Source organism: Capricornis sumatraensis, chromosome X (genome assembly GCF_032405125.1).
Source record: "Capricornis sumatraensis isolate serow.1 chromosome X, serow.2, whole genome shotgun sequence".
Classification (NCBI taxonomy): domain Eukaryota; kingdom Metazoa; phylum Chordata; class Mammalia; order Artiodactyla; family Bovidae; genus Capricornis; species Capricornis sumatraensis.
The window spans coordinates 114,633,169-114,654,956 of record NC_091092.1 but is presented as its reverse complement, the minus strand read 5'-3'; the positions used below and the strand labels follow the sequence as shown (position 1 = coordinate 114,654,956).

At 37.0% G+C, this 21,788-nt stretch overlaps 1 protein-coding gene and 1 non-coding gene across 2 annotated transcripts in view; both read left to right on the top strand.

Annotated features, from left to right (window-relative positions):
* The window catches only part of IL1RAPL1 (interleukin 1 receptor accessory protein like 1), a 684,278-nt gene that overhangs the window by 502,776 nt on the left and 159,714 nt on the right, over nucleotides 1-21,788 (top strand). The gene's annotated exons all lie outside the window — the stretch shown is intronic.
* Nucleotides 3,621-3,727, top strand: LOC138072121 (U6 spliceosomal RNA). Its single transcript, XR_011144268.1, has one exon. It is a non-coding gene; the product is annotated as a U6 spliceosomal RNA (small nuclear RNA).

Genomic DNA, 21,788 nt, shown 5'->3' with positions numbered 1-21,788 from the left:
TGAAGAAACCATAAAATCAGAAAGTGGTCAGTATATTTGCAACAAATAATTACAAAGACGCAATAATGGGAGTGATGTAGTCCAGGAACATGGCTGCAGTTCCTGAAACAGTCTTATGACCTAACTTCAATGCTGCTCTTCCATAATCAGAGGCATACTTGCCCCTCCAGGGACCCACCCAATGGGCTAGGCAAAAGTCAGGTCTATGGGCACCCCTGGTAATAGGTCCCAAGACACGACTCTTCCCTGAAGCAGATTTGAACATGCAGAAGAAAACTCAGTGACCCCAAAGACAAGCCATTTGAAATTATCCAGTTGGTAAAAAAAAGAGTGAAAAAGAATGAAAAAAACCTACGTGATTTATCAGCCACCATCAGGATAACCAGTATATGCATTAAGGGAGCACAAGAAGGAACAGAGAATGAGAAAGGGTCAGAAAGCTTATTTAAAGAAATAATGAGGAACATCTTCCAAAATCTGGAGAAGGTAATGAACATTCAGATCCATGATGTTCAGAGAACCTCTAGTAGGCTGAGCTCAAGACAACTTCAGTGAGACACTGAGACACATTATATTGTCAACAATCTAAGACAGACTTCCAGTTTCTGATTCCACACATAAGGAACTTGGAGGATGCCTCTCCATCTTCACAGCAACTAAAAAGCTGAACAGACTGAAAAACCAACAGCTCTTCATGGGTCCACAAGAGAGATGAAGAAAGAATAAAGACAAAGACAAGGAAATACAAAAGAGTCATGGCTCACCAGAGCGGAAACTCATGAATAATAACTGCTACAGAAAACAGTACTGGGTAGGAAAACCTGAACTATAACTAACAAAAAGTTATCTTTTCTGACCACAGTGATACGAAACTAGAAGTTAATAACAGGAGGAAAGATGGGAAATTCACAATTATGTGGAAAGTAAACAACACACTTCTGAAAAATCAATGGAGCAAAAAAGAGAAGTGAAATTAGACAGTACCTGAGATGATTAATCATACACTGAAGAGATATCTGCACTCCCGTGTTCATTGCAGCATTAGTCATAATAACCAAGATACAAAACCAACTTAAGTGTCCATCAGTGAGATGAGTGGATAAAGAAAATTATACACATACACACTGGATTATTATTCAGGCGTAATAAAGAAATCCTGCTAATTGCAACAAATGGATGAACCTGGAAAACATTATGCTAAGTGAAATAATCCAAGTTTAGTTCAGTTCAGTCGCTCAGTCATGTCTGACTCTTTGCGACCCCATGAATCGCAGCACGCCAGGCCTCCCTGTCCATCACCAACTCCTGGAGTTCACTCAGACTCACATCCATCGAGTCCGTGATGCCATGCAGTCATCTCATCCTCGGTCGTCCCCTTCTCCTCCTGCCCCCAATCCCTCCCAGCATCAAGGTCTTTTCAAATGAGTCAGCTCTTCACATCAGGTGGCCAAAGTATTGGAGTTTCAGCTTCAACATCAGTCCTTCCAATGAACACCCAGGACTGATCTCCTTTAGGATGGACTGGTTGGATCTCCTTGGAGTCCAAGGGACTCTCAAGAGTCTTCTCCAACACCACAGTTCAAAAGCATCAATTCTTTGGCACTCAGCCTTCTTCACAGTCCAACTCTCACATCCATACATGACCACAGGAAAAACCATAGCCTTGACTAGACGGACCTTAGTCGGCAAAGTAATGTCTCTGCTTTTGAATATACTATCTAGGTTGGTCATAACTTTCCTTCCAAGGAGTAAGCGTCTTTTAATTTCATGGCTGCAGTCACCATCTGCAGTGATTTTGGAGCCCAAAAAATAAACTCTGACACTGTTTCCACTGTTTCCCCATCTATTTCCCATGAAAGGAAGACAGATACTGTATTAGCTTACTGCGTGTTCTCATTATGTGGAATCTAAAAAGGTCAGATTCACAAAAGCAAATAGTAGAATGGTGGTTGCCAGAGCTGGGGAGTGGGGAAAATGAGGAGGTATTGGTCAAAGGCTACAAAGTTTCAATTATGCAGGATGAATAAATCTTGTTGTTCAGGTCGTTCAGTCGTGTCTGACACTTTGCGACCCCATGGACTGAAGCACGCCAGGCCTCCCTGTCCTTCACTATCTCCCAGAGCTTACTCAAACTCACATCCATTGAGTCAGTGATGCCATCCAACCATCTCATCCTCTGTCATCCCCTTCTTCTTCTTGTCTGACAAAATGTGGTCCACTGGAGAAGGGAATGGCAAGCCACTTCAGAGTTCTTGCCTTGAGAACCCCACAAACAGTATGAATAAATCCTAAAGAAGTATTATATACATCATGATGACTATAGTTAATAATATTCTATTGTGTACTTGAAATTTGCTAAGATAGTGTGTCTTAAGTGTTCAGTTCAGTTGCTCAGTCGTGTCCAACTCTTTGCAATCCCATGAACCACACCACGCCAGGCCTCCCTGTCCATCACCAACTCCTGGAGTCCACCAATGTCCATTGAGTCAGTGATGCCATCCAACCATCTCATCCTCTGTTGTCCCCTTCTCCTGCCCTAGATCTTTCCCAGCATCAAGGTCTTTTCAAATGAGTCAGCTCTTTGCATCAGGTGGCCAAGGTATTAGAGTTTCAGCTTCAACATCAGTCCTTCCAATGAACACCCAGGACTGATCTCCTTTAGGATGGACTGGTTGGATCTTCTTGCAGTCCAAGGGACTCTCAAGAGTCTTCTCCAACACTTCAAAAGCATCAATTCTTCGGTGCTCAGCTTTCTTTATAGTCCAACTCTCACATCTAGCTCAAAAAAAAAAAGGTAACTATGCAAGGTAATTTATGTTAATTAGCTTGATAGTGGTAATCATTTCACAGTATGTATGTTTATCAAGACATCATGGGAACGTTCCTGGAGGTCCAATGGTTAAGACTTTGCCTTCCAATGCAGGGGAGGCAGGTTCGATCCCTGGTCTGGGAGCTAAGATCCCACATGCCTCATGATCAAAAAACTAAAACATAAAACAGAAACAATATTGTAACAAATACAATAAAGGCTTTAAAAATGGTCCACATTAAAAAAAAAAAAAAAACCTTAAAGAATAGTGTTGTACACATGAAATACATACAAGTTTTATTTATCAATCATATCACAATAAAGATGCAGGAAAAATATGGGTCTAACTTATCTTAAGATGAGCAGACAAGTCAATGGATAGGACAAATGACCCTGAATTAAATAAGTTAAAAATATAAGTATTCGTATATACACAGACACACATATATAGAGACATACATATATGTGTGTATTTTTATATAATAATTTAAGGAGCTTATATGAAAAATGAAACCATAAGACATGTGGAAAAGTTACTGGTTAATGAATCTCAAGATAGATAACAATTTTCCATGATTATTTTTTAGTTAAAAAAGAAGAGAGGTGGTCCTCACAAGAGAAAAGATTCTGACTACATTAAAAAGAACAAAATCAAAAGATAAAAAACTTAATGACTAACTAGGTTAAGTATATTCAACAGGCATGAAGGGATTGAATTTCTAATACAAAAATTGTTCTATAAATCCACTTTTTAATGAATTTCTAATACAAAAATTGTTCTATAAATCCACTTTTTAAAAGCAGCAAAACTGTGCTTGCTTCAGCAGCACATATACTAAAACTGGAACAATACAGAGAAGATTAGCATGGCCCCTGTGCAAGGATGACACGCAAATTCATGAACTGTTCTGTATTTTTATGAAAGAGAAACACCCACAACCCAGATTACTGTACCCAGCAAGGATTTTGTTCAAATATGAAGGAGAAATCAAAAGCTTTACAGACAAGCAAAAGCTGAGAGAATTCAGCACCACCAAACCAGCTCTTCAACAAATGCTAAAGGATCTTCTCTAGACAGGAAACACAGAAAAGGGTTATAAACTCGAACCCAAAACAACAAAGTAAATGCAAATGGGATCATACTTATCAATAATTACCTTAAATGTAAATGGGTTGAATGCCCCAACCAAAAGACAAAGACTGGCTGAATGGATACAAAAACAAGACCCCTATATATGCTGTCTACAAGAGACCCACCTCAAAACAAGGGACACATACAGACTGAAAGTGAAGGGCTTGAAAAAGATATTCCACGCAAATAGAGACCAAAAGAAAGCAGGAGTAGCAATATTCATATGAGATAAAATAGACTTTGAAATAAAGTCTGTGAAAAGAGACAAAGAAGGACACTGCATAATGATCAAAGGATCAAGAAGAAGATATAACAGTTATAAATATATATGGACCCAACATAGGAGCACTGCAATATGTAAGACAAATGCTAACAAGTATGAAAGGGGAAATTAACAATAACACAATAATAGTGGGAGACTTTAATACCCCACTCACACCTATGGATAGATCAACTAAACAGAAAATTAACAAGGAAACACAAACTTTAAATGATACAATGGACCAGTTAGACCTGATTGATATCTATAGGACATTTCACCCCAAAACAATGAATTTCACCTGTGTCTCAAGTGCACACGGAACCTTCTCCAGGATAGATCACATCCTGGGCCATAAATCTAGACTTCGTAAGTTCAGAAAAATTGAAATCATCTCAAGCATCTTTTCTGACCACAATGCAGTAAAATTAGATGTCAACTACAGGAAAAAACTATTAAAAATACAGACATATGGAGGCTAAACAACACACTTCTGAATAACCAAAAAATTACAGAAGAAATCAGAAAAGAAATCAAAATATGCATAGAAATGAATGAAAATGAAAACAAAACAACCCAAAACCTATGGGATTCAGTAAAAGCAGTGCTAAGAGGAAGGTTCATAGCAATACAAGACTACTTAAAGAAACAGGAAAGAAATCAAATAAATAACCTAACTCTATACCTAAAGCAACTAGAAAAAGAAGAAATGAAGCACCCCCCAGGGTTAGTAGAAGGAAAGAAATCATAAAAATTAGGGCAGAAATAAATGCAAAAGAAACAAATGAGATCATAGCCAAAATCAACAAAGCTAAAAGCTGGTTCTTTAAGAAAATGAATAAAATAGACAAACCATTAGCCAGATTCCTCAAGAAAAAAAGGGAGAAGAATCAAACCAACAAAATTAAAAATGAAAATGGAGAAATCACAACAGACAACACAGAAATACAAAGGATCATAAAAGACTACTGTCAGCAACTTATGCCAATAAAATGGACAACTTGGAAGAAACAGACAAATTCTTAGAAAAGTATAACTTTCCAAAACTGAACCAAGAAGAAATAGAAAATCTTAACAGACCCATCACAAGCAAAAAAATCGAAACTGTAATCAGAAATCTTCCAACAAACAAAAGCCCAGGACCAGATGGCTTCACAAATTTAGAGAAGAGCTAACATCTATCCTTCTCAAACTCTTCCAGAAATGCAGAGGAAGGTAAACTTCCAAGCTCATTCTATGAGGCCACCATCACCCTAATACCAGAACCAGACAAAGATGCACAAAAAAAGTGGCATGGCTGATTCATGTCAATGTATGGCAAAAACCACCACAATATTGGAAAGTAATTAGCCTCCAATTAAAGTAAATTTTTTAAGAAATGAAAAGAAAAAGAAAAAAGAAAAGCAGCAAAGTACATGATTGATTAGGTTAAAAAAATGATAAGAATAAATAAAATGGTCAAGAAATTTCTGGACTGTTTTCAACATCATGAATAATTTGGTAATCAAAGATATGCTAATCAAAATGATAAGATTATAATTTTTCCTGATAATATTATCAACAGTTTTGTAAAATAGACACCTTCATATCCTGCTGCTCAGAGTAAGATTAGTTAAACTTTTGTGCAACACCTACAGGAAATTTTAGGTCTAAAGGTTCACAAACATGATCTAACATTTCAAATATGAGGAATATACCCTTAAGAAAGTAATTAGACTCTTACAAAGACTTACGTAATAGGAGCTTTGTCCCAGTGGTATTTATAGTAGCAAAAAATTTAAATTACCCAAATCACAAGCAATAGAGTAATTATGCCATGATCATTCAATGAAAATTTAAGATGCCTTAATAGTATGCAGCATGATAATTTACTTTTTTCCAATAAGTGAGCTGTCCCTTTTTTTTGGATTAGGAATTTTTAAAAAAATATGATCTCACATATAATTTTAACATAGCAGATAAAAGCAACATTGTATTAGGGTAAATTTATTTAATCATTACTAATCTTTTAAAATTTATAGAGTTGAAATAAAGCTCATCATATTATTTTCAGTAATGCTCCATGTGTGTTTGAAAAGCTTTCGTGTTCTGAAATTGTTGGATACATTAGATCAAGCTAGTTGGGTGCATATCTCAAATTTTATATATTGTGCTAATTTTTCTTTTTTTTTTAATTTTTCTTTTTTTGTTTTTGCCTGCTGTATCTATCAGTTGGCAGGAGGAATTTTGAAAACATTTACTCACCTGGCCTATTTGTGTATTTGTCTTCACAATCTGTCAAGTTTTTTTATATATTTTGACTGTATTTTGAGATGCATAATTTTATAGTCTCAGTATGTATTCTAGATATGTCTTTCTGATAAGGTGAAATTCTTACTATTATATGGTGGCCTTCTTTATATCTAATAATACCTTTTCTTTAAAGTCTATTTCATGTATTATTAATATTGGCAGGCCAGCTTCATTTTATTTGTATTTGCTATATATGAATATTTTATATTCTATTTTGTGCACTTTTAGATGTGCCACTTATGAAGACATTTAGTTGGATTTGATCTTTCCGTTCCTGTCTGAAAATCCTTGTTAACTAGAATTTTTAGTTCATTTTTAATTGGTATTTACTGGAAGAAATGAACAGATTCTTTGAAAACTTCAATCTTCCAAGACTGAACCAGGAAGAAATAGAAATTATGAACAACCCAATTACAAGCACTGAAATTGAAGCTGTGATCAAAAATCTCCCAAAAAACAAAAGTCCAGGGCCAGATGGCTTCACAGGAGAATTCTATCAAACATTTAGAGAAGAGCTAATGCCTTCTCCTTCTAAACTCTTTCAAAAAAATTGCAAAGAAAGGAACACTTCCAAACTCATTTTACAAGGCCACCATCACCCTGATACCAAAACCAGACAAAGGCAACACAAAAAAAGAAAACTACAGGCCAATATCACTGATGAACATAGATTCAAAAATCCTCAGCAAAATTTTAGCAAACAGAATTCAGCAACACATCAAAAAGCTCACACACCATGATCAAGTTGGGTTTATTCCAGGAATGCAAAGATTCTTCAGTATATGCAAATCAATCAATGTGATACACCATTAACAAATTGAAAGATAAAAACCATATAATAATCTCAATAGCTGCAGAAAAAGCCTTTGACAAAATTCAGCACCCAGTTATGATTAAAATTCTTCAAAAAATGGGCATAGAAGGAACCTATCTCAACATAGTAAAGGCCATATATGATAAGCCTACAGCAAACATTTTTAATTGGTATTTGGAATCATTTCTACCATATTTTGTGCTTTCTATTTACCTGACATTTTTTATGTGTCATTTTCTCTGACTTTTTTCCTTCTTTCATACTGACTGAGTTTAGAAGTTTTATACGTTATCTCTGTTCTTTCCATTATATCCTAGAAAATTTGCATATACACTTAATTTAGGGAAGTTTACTTTTAGCTATATTTTTATTCTCCATCAGAAAAAAAGTAAAAACTTTGGAAGACTTTGTTTCTGCTGCTTTTCTCAACTTTTCTTATTGCTGCTCAGTATCTTAGACTTTTTTTAATTCATGAAAGGTGGATTGTTATTGCTTTATACAGCCAATATTTGTTTAGGTAGGCACTAGACTAGAAGTTCCATGAAGGCAGGAATTTTCATTGTGGTGGTTATTCTTTGCTATACTTCGAGTACTTAAAACAAGGCCTACCACATAGTCATTACTCATAAATAATTATTGAATCTGTTGATTGAATATACTCAAGTATTTAACACTTTTTCTCACATCATACCTTCCTGTATCCCTCTGTAATCATTTTATTAGTGCCTGAAGATTAATTCTTTATACTTTCCTTCAGTGAGGGTTAACTGCTACCAAATTCATTCTGTCTGTTGTCTAAAATGTTTGTATTTTCCATTCATGAAAGGTACATTTAGTTCTAATTTCTTTTCAGCACAGTGAAATATTATTCCACAGGCTTTTGACTTCCATTGCTGACTCTGAGAATTTGTTTGTAAAGTTTGATATAAGTACTCTTGAAGGTACTCTGTCTCTTCTCTATTTTAAAAGTTTTCTCTTTGTATTTAATTTCGTATAATTTCATTATACATACCCTTCAGAGGATTTCCTTTTATTTATCCTTTCTGAGAGTTATTAGTGTTCATGAATCTGGGAATTGGTATCTTTCATCTGTTATGAAAGTTCTCAGATGTTATCACTTCAGATATATGTCAGTCCCATTCTTGCATTCTTTTTCTCTTAATGGAGCTCTGCTTAGAATAAGACATATCTTCTTACTTTATTCTCCATATCTCCAGCCCTATTTTATATTTTCCATGTTTTTGGTTTTCTTCTGCATTGTAGAATATATCTTCAAATCTAACTTTCAAATCACTAATTATTTCTTTAGATGTTTGTAATCAGCCATTAACCTAAACATTCAACTATTCAATCATTTTTATATTCAATGACAATATTTTTATTTCTGAAAGTTATAGTATTTTCATTTCCAAATCTGCTTTGTCATTTTCCATAGTCTCTTGCCTTATTCATATACTCACCCCTTCCTTTTCTTTTCATAGCATGTTAAACATACTTTATACTCAGTCTTTAATGATTCAAATATCCCAGTAATTTGTTAAAAGTTACTGTCTATATTTTCTTCTGGTTCTCAGTATGCTGCCTGGGGAGGACTTCATGATGGAATGTTGAGTAAGCAAAATAATACACAACTTAATTGTTCACCCTATGGTAACAATTTTATAAACATTCAAAGACAAAGAAGACAAACCAAAATATTTACAATTGTTAGTAACCTTAGGAAAGTGGAATTGCAGGTAATTTTTATTTTCTGTTTTATTATTTTATTCATAGTCCATATTCCCTACCATGAATATGCATTCACTTCTCTCATAAAAAATATTTTAGAAAATGACTTGAAGGAACTTTCCCAAATAATTCCTTTTATCTTTCAATAAGATGGCTTTTTAAAGAATCCTCTCATAGAGAATTTCAAGCAGGTCAAGAAAATTGTTCCAAACTGCTGAGAGTCTTATGATGAATGTGACAAGGTTATATTCCAACTTTTGACATGTTCATCATTAACATTTCACTGGTCCGTGGCCTGTCTGAATGAAGAGATGAATTCATTAGAGATAGGTAAATAAAAAAGTGATTTTCTCTCTAAATTAATATAATGACACACTTTCATGATGAATTTTCTAAATCATTTCAGGTTATACCTTCCTCTCTGTGAGTTCAATTATCTTTGTCATAAAAATCTTTTTTTTTCCATAGACAACCTTTACCCATATTTCATAGCCTAATTTAACTGTAAAGCTGTTAACATCCCATTTTAAAGCTGATGATAAATTGCCTTTTAACCTATTTGAAATTTTTGAAATTAGGTGGTATAATATTCATAGATATAACCTTACCAATTATGAGAAGAAAAAAATGAAAACATAAATATGGCTTTAACCTTGAAACCTGACAGGCATTTGGATAAGAAAGAGATGAGCTTTTTCATGTATTTAAATTTGTCTAGACTCATAGCTCTGTGTGTCCCTGTTATGATTAGACCTTCTTAACATTTGTCTCCTACTAAATGTGTGGGAAACATATGTTTCCTATTGTTGGTGACTCAATAAAAAAAATTGCATAATCTAACAAAGTTTCAACAGTAAAGAAAATTAACATTAGCATTTCCTGGTTATTTGTATATATGCTTCACACCTTTTTCTTTGTAAGCAATCAAAATAGTGTGAAAATTCAGACTGAGGCTTAGAACAACAGTGTCTCTTACCCTAAGTCTCTTAGAAAAGGTCCCTAAAATTAATCACAGTGAGCACCATATCTTATATTTTAAATGAATACCTTCTAACACCTTTTTAAATTATACCATGCCATCTACTAACCGAATCTATTATTCTGACATAAAATAGTAAGTAACTTATAAAACCATAAGAAGAATATCTTTTTAAAAATTAATCTGTTTGGGGCTTTTATTTTTGTGAGCCATTATTTTCTAGCATTTTAACAATTCATGTGTATTCCAACTATCAACGATGCATGTTCGTATACTATTTTTTTAAAAGGGCTTTTTTCCTCCTTTTTCTGACATTTGTTTCTACCCCATGGTTTTTGTTGTAGTAATCCAATATCATTTTGTAAATGAAGTTCTGCAGTACCCTATATGATAATATCATTTATCCTTCTGTCTTGTTACCAAGAACTTAGTGTGAGGGGTTTTATTATAGTCATTTATTCTCTCTCTGTCTTTCTCTCTCTCTCTCTCTCTGTGATACATTTGAGAACATTAAAGCCCCAATCAGGTATTTCAATTCCTATATGCCATCTCAACTATACTTTGGGAACAGTGGGAACATAGGACACATTGTCCATTTCTTCCTCTTTGCTTTTGCACAATATCTTTTGGCTTGAATGGAGTCTTCTTCTATTTCCTGCACAATTAGCATAGCATTCACTTCAGTTTCAGGGATCCCTTAGCCTGCTTTGGTGGTATCAGCCTGTTGGCCTCATAGATTACAGCACATCTCACAGTACGTATTTCTTGGTTGTCCCTGTATAATGTGGCTGGTGAAGTTACACTTGCTTACCAATTTTGTAGAAATACTTCCCAGTTGATCTGCACTGTACCTGTGGCTCATTTCCCTGGGTTGGTAAAACCCTTAACTGGAAGGAGTGTGAGATATAATGCATTTTCTTAGCACATTCTTGGTAGCAAGTTGGCTCTAAATGTGCTGATGCATATAGTGTATTTCTACATTGATGTCTCTATGGGAAATCCCATTTAATTTGAGTTACAAGCAGCAAAGATAACAGTAATAGCATAAATGCAAAGAACTTTTAGAGGACAAAAATTTCAGATGATTCATAAGAATTAAGGTATTTTTGGCTACAAGTAACAGAAATTGATTCCAACTGACTAAAAAAATAAAGAACAAAAGATCTTACTTGACTGGAAGGAAGTTCAGTGGTGGAGTGGGCTTCAGGGCAGAGGGATTTAGCAATGTCATCAAGGGCCCCAGTGCTTTCTATCTCTCTGCTCATAATTCCAAGTGTGGCTTTATCCTCTGTGTAGCAGGATGACTGCAGCAGTCCTCAGCATCATATCTACATCCAGTAATATCCAGGGGACATTCCTATGGCTATCTCATAGGGGCAAGGAATTTTCCTTTTCTCACTGAACGAATTCCCATTCAGGTCAAAATGGGAACATATGCTTATTCCAGAACCAATCATAGGCAAGATTACTCTTGAAAGAATCCCTTCCTAAAATTGGGGTGAGTTCAGTTTCCCTTGAGACCTATGGCTACATGGAATTAAGGATATATCTAATTGAAATTGAGTTTCTAAGATACAAAAAAGTGGATAAATGAATGCTAAATAGACAAAAATAGTCTCTACTACCTGGTTGTATCGCTAACATTGGACCCTGAAAAAATACAGAGGGAAATGAGAGTCACTGTGGCCAACTTGCTATGATCAGCATGTGTTTTCTGAAGCATAGGTTGACAAAAAGAAAAGGACAATGCGATTGCCTATCTTTTAGCCTGAAGCTCACATAATTAATATAATTCTTCGGTGAGCAGATACTATATAGCTTGGCTCACTCAATATCCTTTCTATCCCCCTTTTCCTGTTCTTTAGTGATTGTAAAGTACTGTCCTTGATTTCATAGCCTCTCAAACAGCTTGCATTGGCCATGAGCAGAGTTATGACCAATGACGTTTAAGAAGTCACTGGAACAGGCTGCCTTTCCAGGAAATAACTGTTACATTTGGGTATGGTGTTCAGAAGTACAATGTCTGCCTTGAAACCAGGAAAATAAATGTCACATACTAAACATGGTGGAATAAGAAGGAGCCTACAGTCTCAATGGCATCACTGAGCTGCTCGAAGATGAGCAGCCCTGATCTATCTACCCTCAGGGTTATGTGAGGAGATACCAGTCACAGTAGTAGCTGAAAGTGATAGTAGAAAATATAGATTATCCAAATCATTTCTATACATGTATTCATTTTATCTCACTGAATTTAGCCTTTTGTTGTTTCCCAAAGGCCAAATTAGAGAAATTCCTTAAATAGCATGTATCACAAATACCTTAACTAGTAAACCCAGGAAACCAACTAATCATGCTCTTGGTGCCTAAGCAGAGATAATGGCCATTTATATGAATAAAACTTTGCAGGCACAACTGCCACGTGAACCACCACAAGCTTCACAAATCAGCAGTCCAGTTTGAGCCCACATGTCAGACTTACACTGACTGCAACTTAAGTGAGCAAACAACAGTTAATTCTATTTTATCATGTAAACTGATCCTGAGATAGGTCTGAAAACATTAATATGCATGAACGGGGTTGTATGACATCAAGGAAATGAAGATTTATTTAAGGATACTTTGTTCAACAATAATATTTGTGCTCCATAACAGTCAAATAGTAAGCAGACTGTCTTCTTTTACTTGGTTAAAAGCACATTGCTTAGAATATAAAACTTTTGACTACATGCAACCAGATGATAAAGATGTTAGCTGGAGGGAAATTTGTTCTCTACCAATACATAAAAAGTACCTTCAAAATACACCATTATGGCACAGAGAAACTATTTTTAGTTTAGTATTGCAAACTCAACTACTTTTATACCACGGTTTCATTCCATTTGCTTCTCAACTCTTCCTACTGGGACTTCTGCAGTCTGTTGAGGGTTTCCATTACCTTTGAAAAACAAAACCAGCAATCGTTTTTCAAAAGACATTAATGTTGTCAGTATATAATTATTGCTGGTATTAAGCATTCAATATGTTACTGAATGTAATGCACACACAGACTGCCTTCCCATTGGGATAAACTAACATTCCCACAAAGGGGGAAAAAAAGGTATTAAAAGAAAGACTTTTTAAAAGTTCTCCACTATAAATGTGATCTTAGGTAAAATTGGGACAAAGAGGTCCCTGTGAGATATTTTACCAGAATAGTTCTGTTAAAGGTAAGATTCTGCTATATTTGGAATCTGATTTCCATCAAAATAGCTCATAATTGTCTAATTTCCTGCAGGTAAAACAGAAATGGAAGGATGAATCTAGATAAACATGAAGGGGCTTTTGTCCATGCTCATTTACAAAGTTGGGCTTCCCTGGTGGCTCAGATGGTGAAGAATTCAGTTGCCAATGCAGGAGACCTGGGTTTGATCCCTGGATCCGGAAGATCCCCTGGAGAAGGAAATGACAACCCACTCCAGTATTCTTACCTGAGAAATCCCATGGACAGAGGAGCCTGGCAGCTACAGTCCATGGGGTTGTAAAAGAGTCAGACATGACTGAAACGAGTAAACAACAAACAAATTCATAACCTTAGAAGTGTTAATATAAGCTGCTTCATGGTACATGGATAGTTTATTCTCCTCAGGAATACCAACCATTAACATCGTATATCACAAGAGAAAGATAAAGTGTTCAGGATTCAATAATATACTGGGGAATCTGTCACTAATAGATGTATGTAAAATTCAAAGACAGTGACTTTAAAATGTTTATATTACTATTTTTAGCAGTGTAATCCTTTCTTGAAACCAGAGATACAGAGAAGCCAGTGCAGAATACAGAGAAAAACAGAGCTTATGGTACAGCAGAGCTGGCATTTAAAGTCTGGCCTTCTTAGCTCACACATCCCCTGAGCAGGCTCCTGAGGCACCTCTGAAGAAGTATTAGAATCCATCATAAGGTCCCAAAGACATTTGAGACACTAATGTTTCCTCCTCTATCCCTAATCATTGTACCTATTTTAGCTTCCCCGTGGGGATGATTTACATGGCCAACAACTGGGCAGAAGGATCCCTCTCCTGGGACCAATACAGTATTGTAAAGTAAAAAAATAAAATTTAAAATAATAATAATAATAATAAAAAGAGAAATCATCAGTGGAAAAAAAATAAATAAACTGCACTTCCTATTGTCTCTCTAGTCCTCTTAAGATATCTGATTAGTGGTATACAGGGGGTGTCTTAGGGTTCTTTGGAATTTCCTAATCGGAAGTTCCAACTCACACTTACTGTTTTCATAGCTGTATAAAGTTGATACTGCTATCAGATGACTACACAATAGAGATCTTTTTAAAAATATTGACTTACTTATTTGGATGTGCCAGATCTTAGTTGAGACCTCCAAATTCTTAGTTGCAGCATGTGGCATCTAGTTCCCTGACCAGGGATTGAACCCAGGCCCCCTGCATTGGGAGCATGGAGTCTTAGCCACTGGTCCACCAGCAAAGTCACCCCAAAATAGAGATCTTTTTCCCTTCTTTTTTTTTCCCCTGTTTACTTTTTCTCATGTATCATATAGCACTGGATACTCTCGTAGTCAGTGTGTACGTTGTACACGTACACGTGTGTTTCCTGACTTGAAGTTTAAAACCCTCCAGTTAGCTTTGGGCCAATTCTGAGAAGTCCACAGAGCTTATATTAGTATTGCTTTAAAACCTTGCTGTTGAAACCTATAAAAACAGAGTGAACTTTAGAAATGGAGTAACTATGCTATTTTGTTCTGTTGCCCTAAGTCCTTTAAGCAGAGAGACTAGCCTCTGTGGGAAGCATAAGGAACCACATGAGATGTGGCACTGTCACAGATGCTGTTTTCCTGTAAACTGCCTGAAAACCACTTCTTATATTTCAGGCCACCTGGAGTCCCCGTTTATGCCTTTACTTCAGATTGAATACACATCTTCATTTTTCCGAGTTAACACTTGGGCTTCTCTTGGACACGTTAGGCTTTTTGTACCGTACCAACAGTATACACATAGTCTCTGATGTATTGGGGTGTATTCAGTTAGAGTTAGGTGGCAAACTCAATGCGGTTGTGGGGAGAGAGAACATGATATGGCTGCAAGGGGGAGTGGGGATCTGCCCAACTTGACCTGTGACCTTTGATAAAGGGACACCACCAAACAAAGAATGCTGAGCAGAGAGCTGGGGAAATAAATGTCTTGACCCCATTCTGTCCCACTCTTCTGCTGGCACTTCCCATTGGTCATACCCAAACTAAAGCTGAAGTCATCTTCTGGGGCAGGTAAAGAAAGATTGAAAAGTAGAGTAGTAAACGGGGGTTGGGGGAGGGAAAACTAGCATTCTTGTAAATGCCTTTTCTGTCTAAACCTTCTTATCTGGAAGTGTGTGTGTGTGTGTGTGTGTGTGCAGGCTCAGTCATGTCCAACTCTTTGTGACCCCATTGACTGTAGTCTGCCAGGTTCCTCTGTCCATGGGATTTTCCAGAAAAGAACACTGGGGTAGGTTACCATTTCCTCCTCTAGGGGATCTTCCCAACCCAGGGATCAAACCCGTGTTTCCTGTGCTTTCTGCTTTGGCAGGCGGATCTTTATCACTGAGCCATCTGAGCTTCCCTAATATCAATAACAAAAGCTATTATTTATCTCAAATTTGCCATATTCCAGTTTCTATAGTAAGCATTCTATAGGCACTATTTAAAATCTGAGTACTATTTTTCTTCTCATTTTACCTACAAAGAGTGTGTAAATTACAGAGTTTATTTTTCAAGAACTTAAATACAAGTAAATATGAGTCAGGTCTTGAACCTAAGTAGGACTCTAAAACTCATGTTTTTCATTAATTTTTATGTAGTCTCTGATTGGTACCCCAGTTGCATTCTCAGTCAGCTGAGAATGGTTTTCTCAGTTGGAATTCTTGAAATCTTAGACTGCATTGGACAATCCTTTCCTTTATTTTTTTTATTTTTTATAAAGTTTTATTGAAGTATAGTTGATGAACAATCTCTTTAACATATAAGGTTGAAACTATAGAGCTCCATATTGTCACTTAATTGTGACAACATTAATAAGAAAACCATAAAGCTTTTCCCTTTTGTAGGAGGATGATATAACATACAGAAGTCTGGGGAGAAGACTAAAGAAATCCAGTAGTATCCACAGATCTAAGCACTTAGCAGTTAAAATGATGAATGGGTGACCATCCAGAAATTGAAAAAATCCTTACTTCTTATTCATACAGACAAATAGTAATGTAACCAACCTGATGTTATCCCATTAGTAATCAATTATTTCTCTCTGAGTCAGGTACCATAGAGAATGAATTTCAAAGTCACATCCTTACTTAGAACATTAGTTTATTTTCCCCAGGTTACTTACAAAATACCACTTATTTATGACAAATTTTGATCATGACACAACCCACGTCATTAGCATGGCATTTAAGAGTCTAGTTTCAAGCTCTTTCTATTCAAATGGCTAGAACTAGAGCTATATAGAAAATTAATTTAACTCTTTAATATGCGAAACTATTTTCTGCAGCAATAATGGCTTTCTTTTCAAAAGGGAAAGTTTTGTTATCTAAAGACACTCATTTTTCTGAACTAGAATGGACATAATCCTATACCTTAGACATTTTATTGTTAGCACTCTAGCTTTCTATTGAATTAGACTGAAAGATAGGTTGGCTCTCAACGGGACTTCACTTTCTGGTGAGAGCAAGTTGACACTGATCTGAATTATCTTGTATGCTTGTTGAATACACCATCCAAGCTTCCAACAATGTGTGTTTGTGTAACATATAAGTATGAGAGTGAGGGGAAATTTGCCTTAGTTATCTTCCAAATCCTTGCTTACACTCATTCATATAGAAGCCAAAAAATGAAGTCTAAGATTTCAGTTTTCTTATATTTATTATTCTTATATTTAACATCATTTCCAAGGTAAGAGAAACCCAAGTAAGATGGTAGGTGCTGCAAGAGGGCATCAGAGGGCAGACACACTGAAACCATACTCACAGAAAACTAGTCAGTCTAATCGCAACTAGGATCACAGCCTTGTCTAACTCAATGAAACCAAGCCATGCCTGCGAGGCAACCCAAGACAGGTGGGTCATGGTGGAGAGGTCTGGCAGAATGTGGTCCACTGGAGAAGGGAATGGCAAGCCACTTCAGTATTCTTGCCTTGAGAACCCTATGAACAGTATGAAAAGGCAAAATGATAGGATACCAAAAGAGGAACTCCCCAGGTCATTAGGTGACCAATATGCTACTGGAGATCAGTGGAGAAATAACTCCAGGAAGAATGAAGGGATGGAGCCAAAGCAAAAACAATACCCAGTTGTGGATGTGACTGGTGATAGAAGCAAGATCCAATGCTGTAAAGAGCAATATTGCATAGGAACCTGGAATGTCAGGTCCATGAATCAAGGTAAATTGGAAGTGGTCAAACAAGAGATGGCAAGAGTGAACGTCAACATTCTAGGAATCAGCGAACTAAAATGGACTGGAATGGGTGAATTTAACTCAGATGACCATTATATCTACTACTGCAGGCAGGAATCCCTTAGAAGAAATGGAGTAGCCATCATGGTCAACAAAAGAGTCTGAAATGCAGTACTTGGATGCAATCTCAAATGACAGAATGATCTCTGTTCGTCTCCAAGGCAAACCATTCAATATCACAGTAATCCAAGTCTATGCCCCAACCAGTAACGCTGAAGAAACTGAAGTTGAATGGTTTTATGAATACCTACAAGACCTTTTAGAACTAACACCCCAAAAAGATGTCCTTTTCATTATAGGGGACTGGAATGCAAAAGTAGGAAGTCAAGAAACACCTGGAGTAACAGGCAAATTTGGCCTTGGAATGCAGAATGAAGCAGGGCAAAGACTAATAGAGTTTTGCCAAGAAAATGCACTGGTCATAGAAAACACCCTCTTCCAGCAACACAAGGGAAGACTCTACACATGGACATCACCAGATGGTCAACACCGAAATCAGACTGATTATATTCTTTGCAGCCAAAGATGGAGAAGCTCTATACAGTCAACAAAAACAAGACCAGGAGGTGACTGTAGATCGGATCATGAACTCCTTATTACCAAATTCAGACTCAAATTGAAGAAAATAGGGAAAACCGCTAGACCATTCAGGTATGACCTAAATCAAATCCCTTATGATTATACAGTGGAAGTAAGAAGTAGATTTAAGGGCCTAGATCTGATAGATAGAGTGCCTGATGAACTATGAAATGAGGTTCGTGACATTATACAGGAGACAGGGATCAAGACGATCCCCATGGAAAAGAAATGCAAAAAAGCAAAATAGCTGTCTGGGGAGGCCTTACAAATAGCTGTGAAAAGAAGAGAGGCGAGAAGCAAAGGAGAAAAGGAAAGATATAAGTATCTGAATGCAAAGTTCCAAAGAATAGCAAGAAGAGATAAGAAAGCCTTCTTCAGTGATCAATGCAAAGAAATAGAGGAAAACAACAGAATGGGAAAGACTAGAGATCTCTTTAAGAAAATTAGAGATACCAAGGGAACATTTCATGCAAAGATGGGCTCGATAAAGGACAGAAATGGTATGGACCTAACAGAAGCAGAAGATATTAAGAAGAGGTGGCAAGAATACATGGAAGAACTGTACAAAAAAGATCTTCACGACCCAGATAATCATGATGATGTGATCACTATTCTAGAGCCAGACATCTTGGAATGTGAAGTCAAGTGGGCCTTAGAAAGCATCACTACGAACAAAGCTAGTGGAGGTGATGGAATTCCAGTTGAGCTGTTTCAAATCCTGAAAGATGATGCTGTGAAAGTGCTGCACTCAATATGTCAGCAAGTTTGGAAAACTCAGCAGTGGCCACAGGACTGGAAAAGGTCAGTTTGCATTCCCATTCCAAAGAAAGGCAATGCCAAAGAATGCTCAAACTACCGCATAATTGCACTCATCTCACATGCTAGTAAAGTAATGCTCAAAATTCTCCAAGCCAGGCTTCAGCAATATGTGAACCGTGAACTTCCTGATGTTCAAGCTGGTTTTAGAAAAGGCAGAGGAACCAGAGGTCAAATTGCCAACATCCACTGGATCATGGAAAAGCAAGAGAGTTCCAGAAAAATATCTATTTCTGCTTTATTGACTATGCCAAAGCCTTTGACTGTGTGGATCACAATAAACTGTTGAAAATTCTGAAAGAGATGGGAATACCAGACCACCTAACCTGCCTCTTGAGAAATCTGTATGCAGGTCAGGAAGCAACAGTTAGAACTGGACATGGAACAACAGACTGGTTCCAAATAGGAAAAGGAGTCCGTCAAGGCTGTATATTGTCACCCTGCTTATTTAACTTCAATGCAGAGTACATCATGAGAAACGCTGGACTGGAAGAAACACAATTTGGAATCAAGATTGCCGGGAGAAATATCAAGAACCTCAGATATGCAGATGACACCACCCTTATGGCAGAAAGTGAAGAGGAACTAAAAAGCCTCTTGATGAAAGTGAAAGAGGAGAGTGAAAAAGTTGGCTTAAAGCTCAACATTCAGAAAACGAAGATCATGGCATCTGGTCCCATCACTTCATGGCAAATAGATGGGGAAACAGTGGAAACAGTGTCAGACTTTATTTTTGGGGGCTCCAAAATCACTGCAGATGGTGACTGCAGCCATGAAATTAAAAGACACTTACTCCTTGGCAGAAAAGTTATGACCAACCTAGATAGTATATTCAAAAGCAGAGACATTACTTTGCTGACTAAGGTCTGTCTAGTCAAGGCTATGGTTTTTCCTTTGGTCATGTATGGATGTGAGAGTTGGACTATGAAGAAGGCTGAGGGCCGAAGAATTGATGCTTCTGAACTGTGGTGTTGGAGAAGACTCTTGAGAGTCCCTTGGACTGCAAGGAGATCCAACCAGTCCATTCTGAAGGAGGTAAGCCCTGGGATTTCTTTGGAAGGGATGATTCTAAAGCTGAAGCTCCAGTACTTTGGCCACCTCATGCGAAGAGTTGACTCATTGGAAAAGACTCTGATGCTGGGAGGGATTGGGGGCAGGAGGAGAAGGGGACAACCGAGGATGAGATGACTGCATGGCATCACGGACTCGATGGATGTGAGTCTGAGTGAACTCCAGGAGATGGTGATGGACAGGGAGGCCTGGCGTGCTGCAATTCATGGGGTCGCAAAGAGTCAGACATGACTGAGCGACTGAACTGAACTGAACTGAGAATAACAATCTGGATACTTTCTCTCATGTCTTACTTATCGGTTTTTTGAAATCATGTGAATATGATTGTCAAGAAAATGCATTTAATTATTACTGCCTCTAAATAAATTCAGACTAAAACATATGTGGTCAGTATTTGCAGAAAATTATTCCATGTAGCAAGCATGTAAATATTGTAATGTTAAAGAACTAATAGAATTAACAGTGGAGTTTTATCATGTGTAAATCAAAGACGATCAAGAAATTATTGACAGTAGAGAAATGTATATATCTGTAATTTATATAAAAGACTTGAAATTTTTCAAACTTCTTTTTTCTTCATGTTTAAAATATATTTTTTTCTTTTTATGTCTGCATAGTATCATTTAGATATTCTGAAGGTTAATCTGGTAGAAATCTTCTTCCTGAATAGAATTTCCTGTTAATTTAATTTATTGTGTTATAAATCAGAACTGACATTATTGAAAATGAGATGGACTACTCATTATTTATTCCACATATATTTTTTCAGTACGGACAGTGTGCCTGACATTGTACTGGACAGTGGGAAGACAAAGATTAGATTTTATTCAACTTGGCAGCTTCCATAGTGTCTAAAACATTGTTTTAAAAGCTACTGGTGTTCTGTAAATATTTTTGAAAGAATGAAGACAAGGTCTTTGACTCTGGGGAATTACACACGCAGATAATGACAATGTTGTACTACAGGAGAAGGATAGTTCTGATACTTACAGAGCTCAGAACTTCTGGTGGAAAGAAGGAGAAATTTCCATGAAGGGGAGATATTATGACTTGACATTTAAAAGATGGGTAGGAATTTGTTATGTGGATATGGTAATAGGAGATAGTGTGGTCAAAGGCACAGCTTCAGAAAAGAATTGCTGCTGCTAAGTTGCTTCAGTCGTGTCCGTCTCTGTGCGACCCCATAGACGGCAGCCCACCAGGATCCCCCGTCCCTGGGATTCTCCAGGCAAGAACACTGGAGTGGGTTGCTATTTCCTTCTCAGAAAAGAATCAAGTATGCATTTTTAATATTTATTTATTTGACTGCACTGGGCCTTAGTGCATCATGTGGGATCTGGTTCCCTGACCAGGGGTGGAATCCAGGCTCCCTGCATTGGGAGAATGGAGTCTTAGCCACTGGACCAACTGGGAAATGCTTAAGTGGGCATTTTTGAAAAAAGAAGTGCAGACAAGTTTGGCTGGACAAAGTCCCATGATAAAGGGAACACATTTGGAAAGGTTGTTGATGTTTTTGGATGCAAGCTGAGAAGGTTGAACTTTATTTGGGAGTCACGGGAGGCTTCTGAGCATAAGCATGGTAAGACTGAGCCACCCTTCATGGAGGTGACTCTAGCTGCAGTGTACAGGGTGAGTTGTCACAACAGGAGATGAAAATGGGGAACTCCACTATGAGATGAACGTCACTGTTCAGGTGGAAAGTCATAATAGTCCGAGTGGGCAAACAGTGTTCCTATATTTGAGACTGATTTTGTTTCTCCAAAGTGCTTCAGACTGTTTCGAAGAGATTTCAAGAAGTTTCAAGGGTGAAGC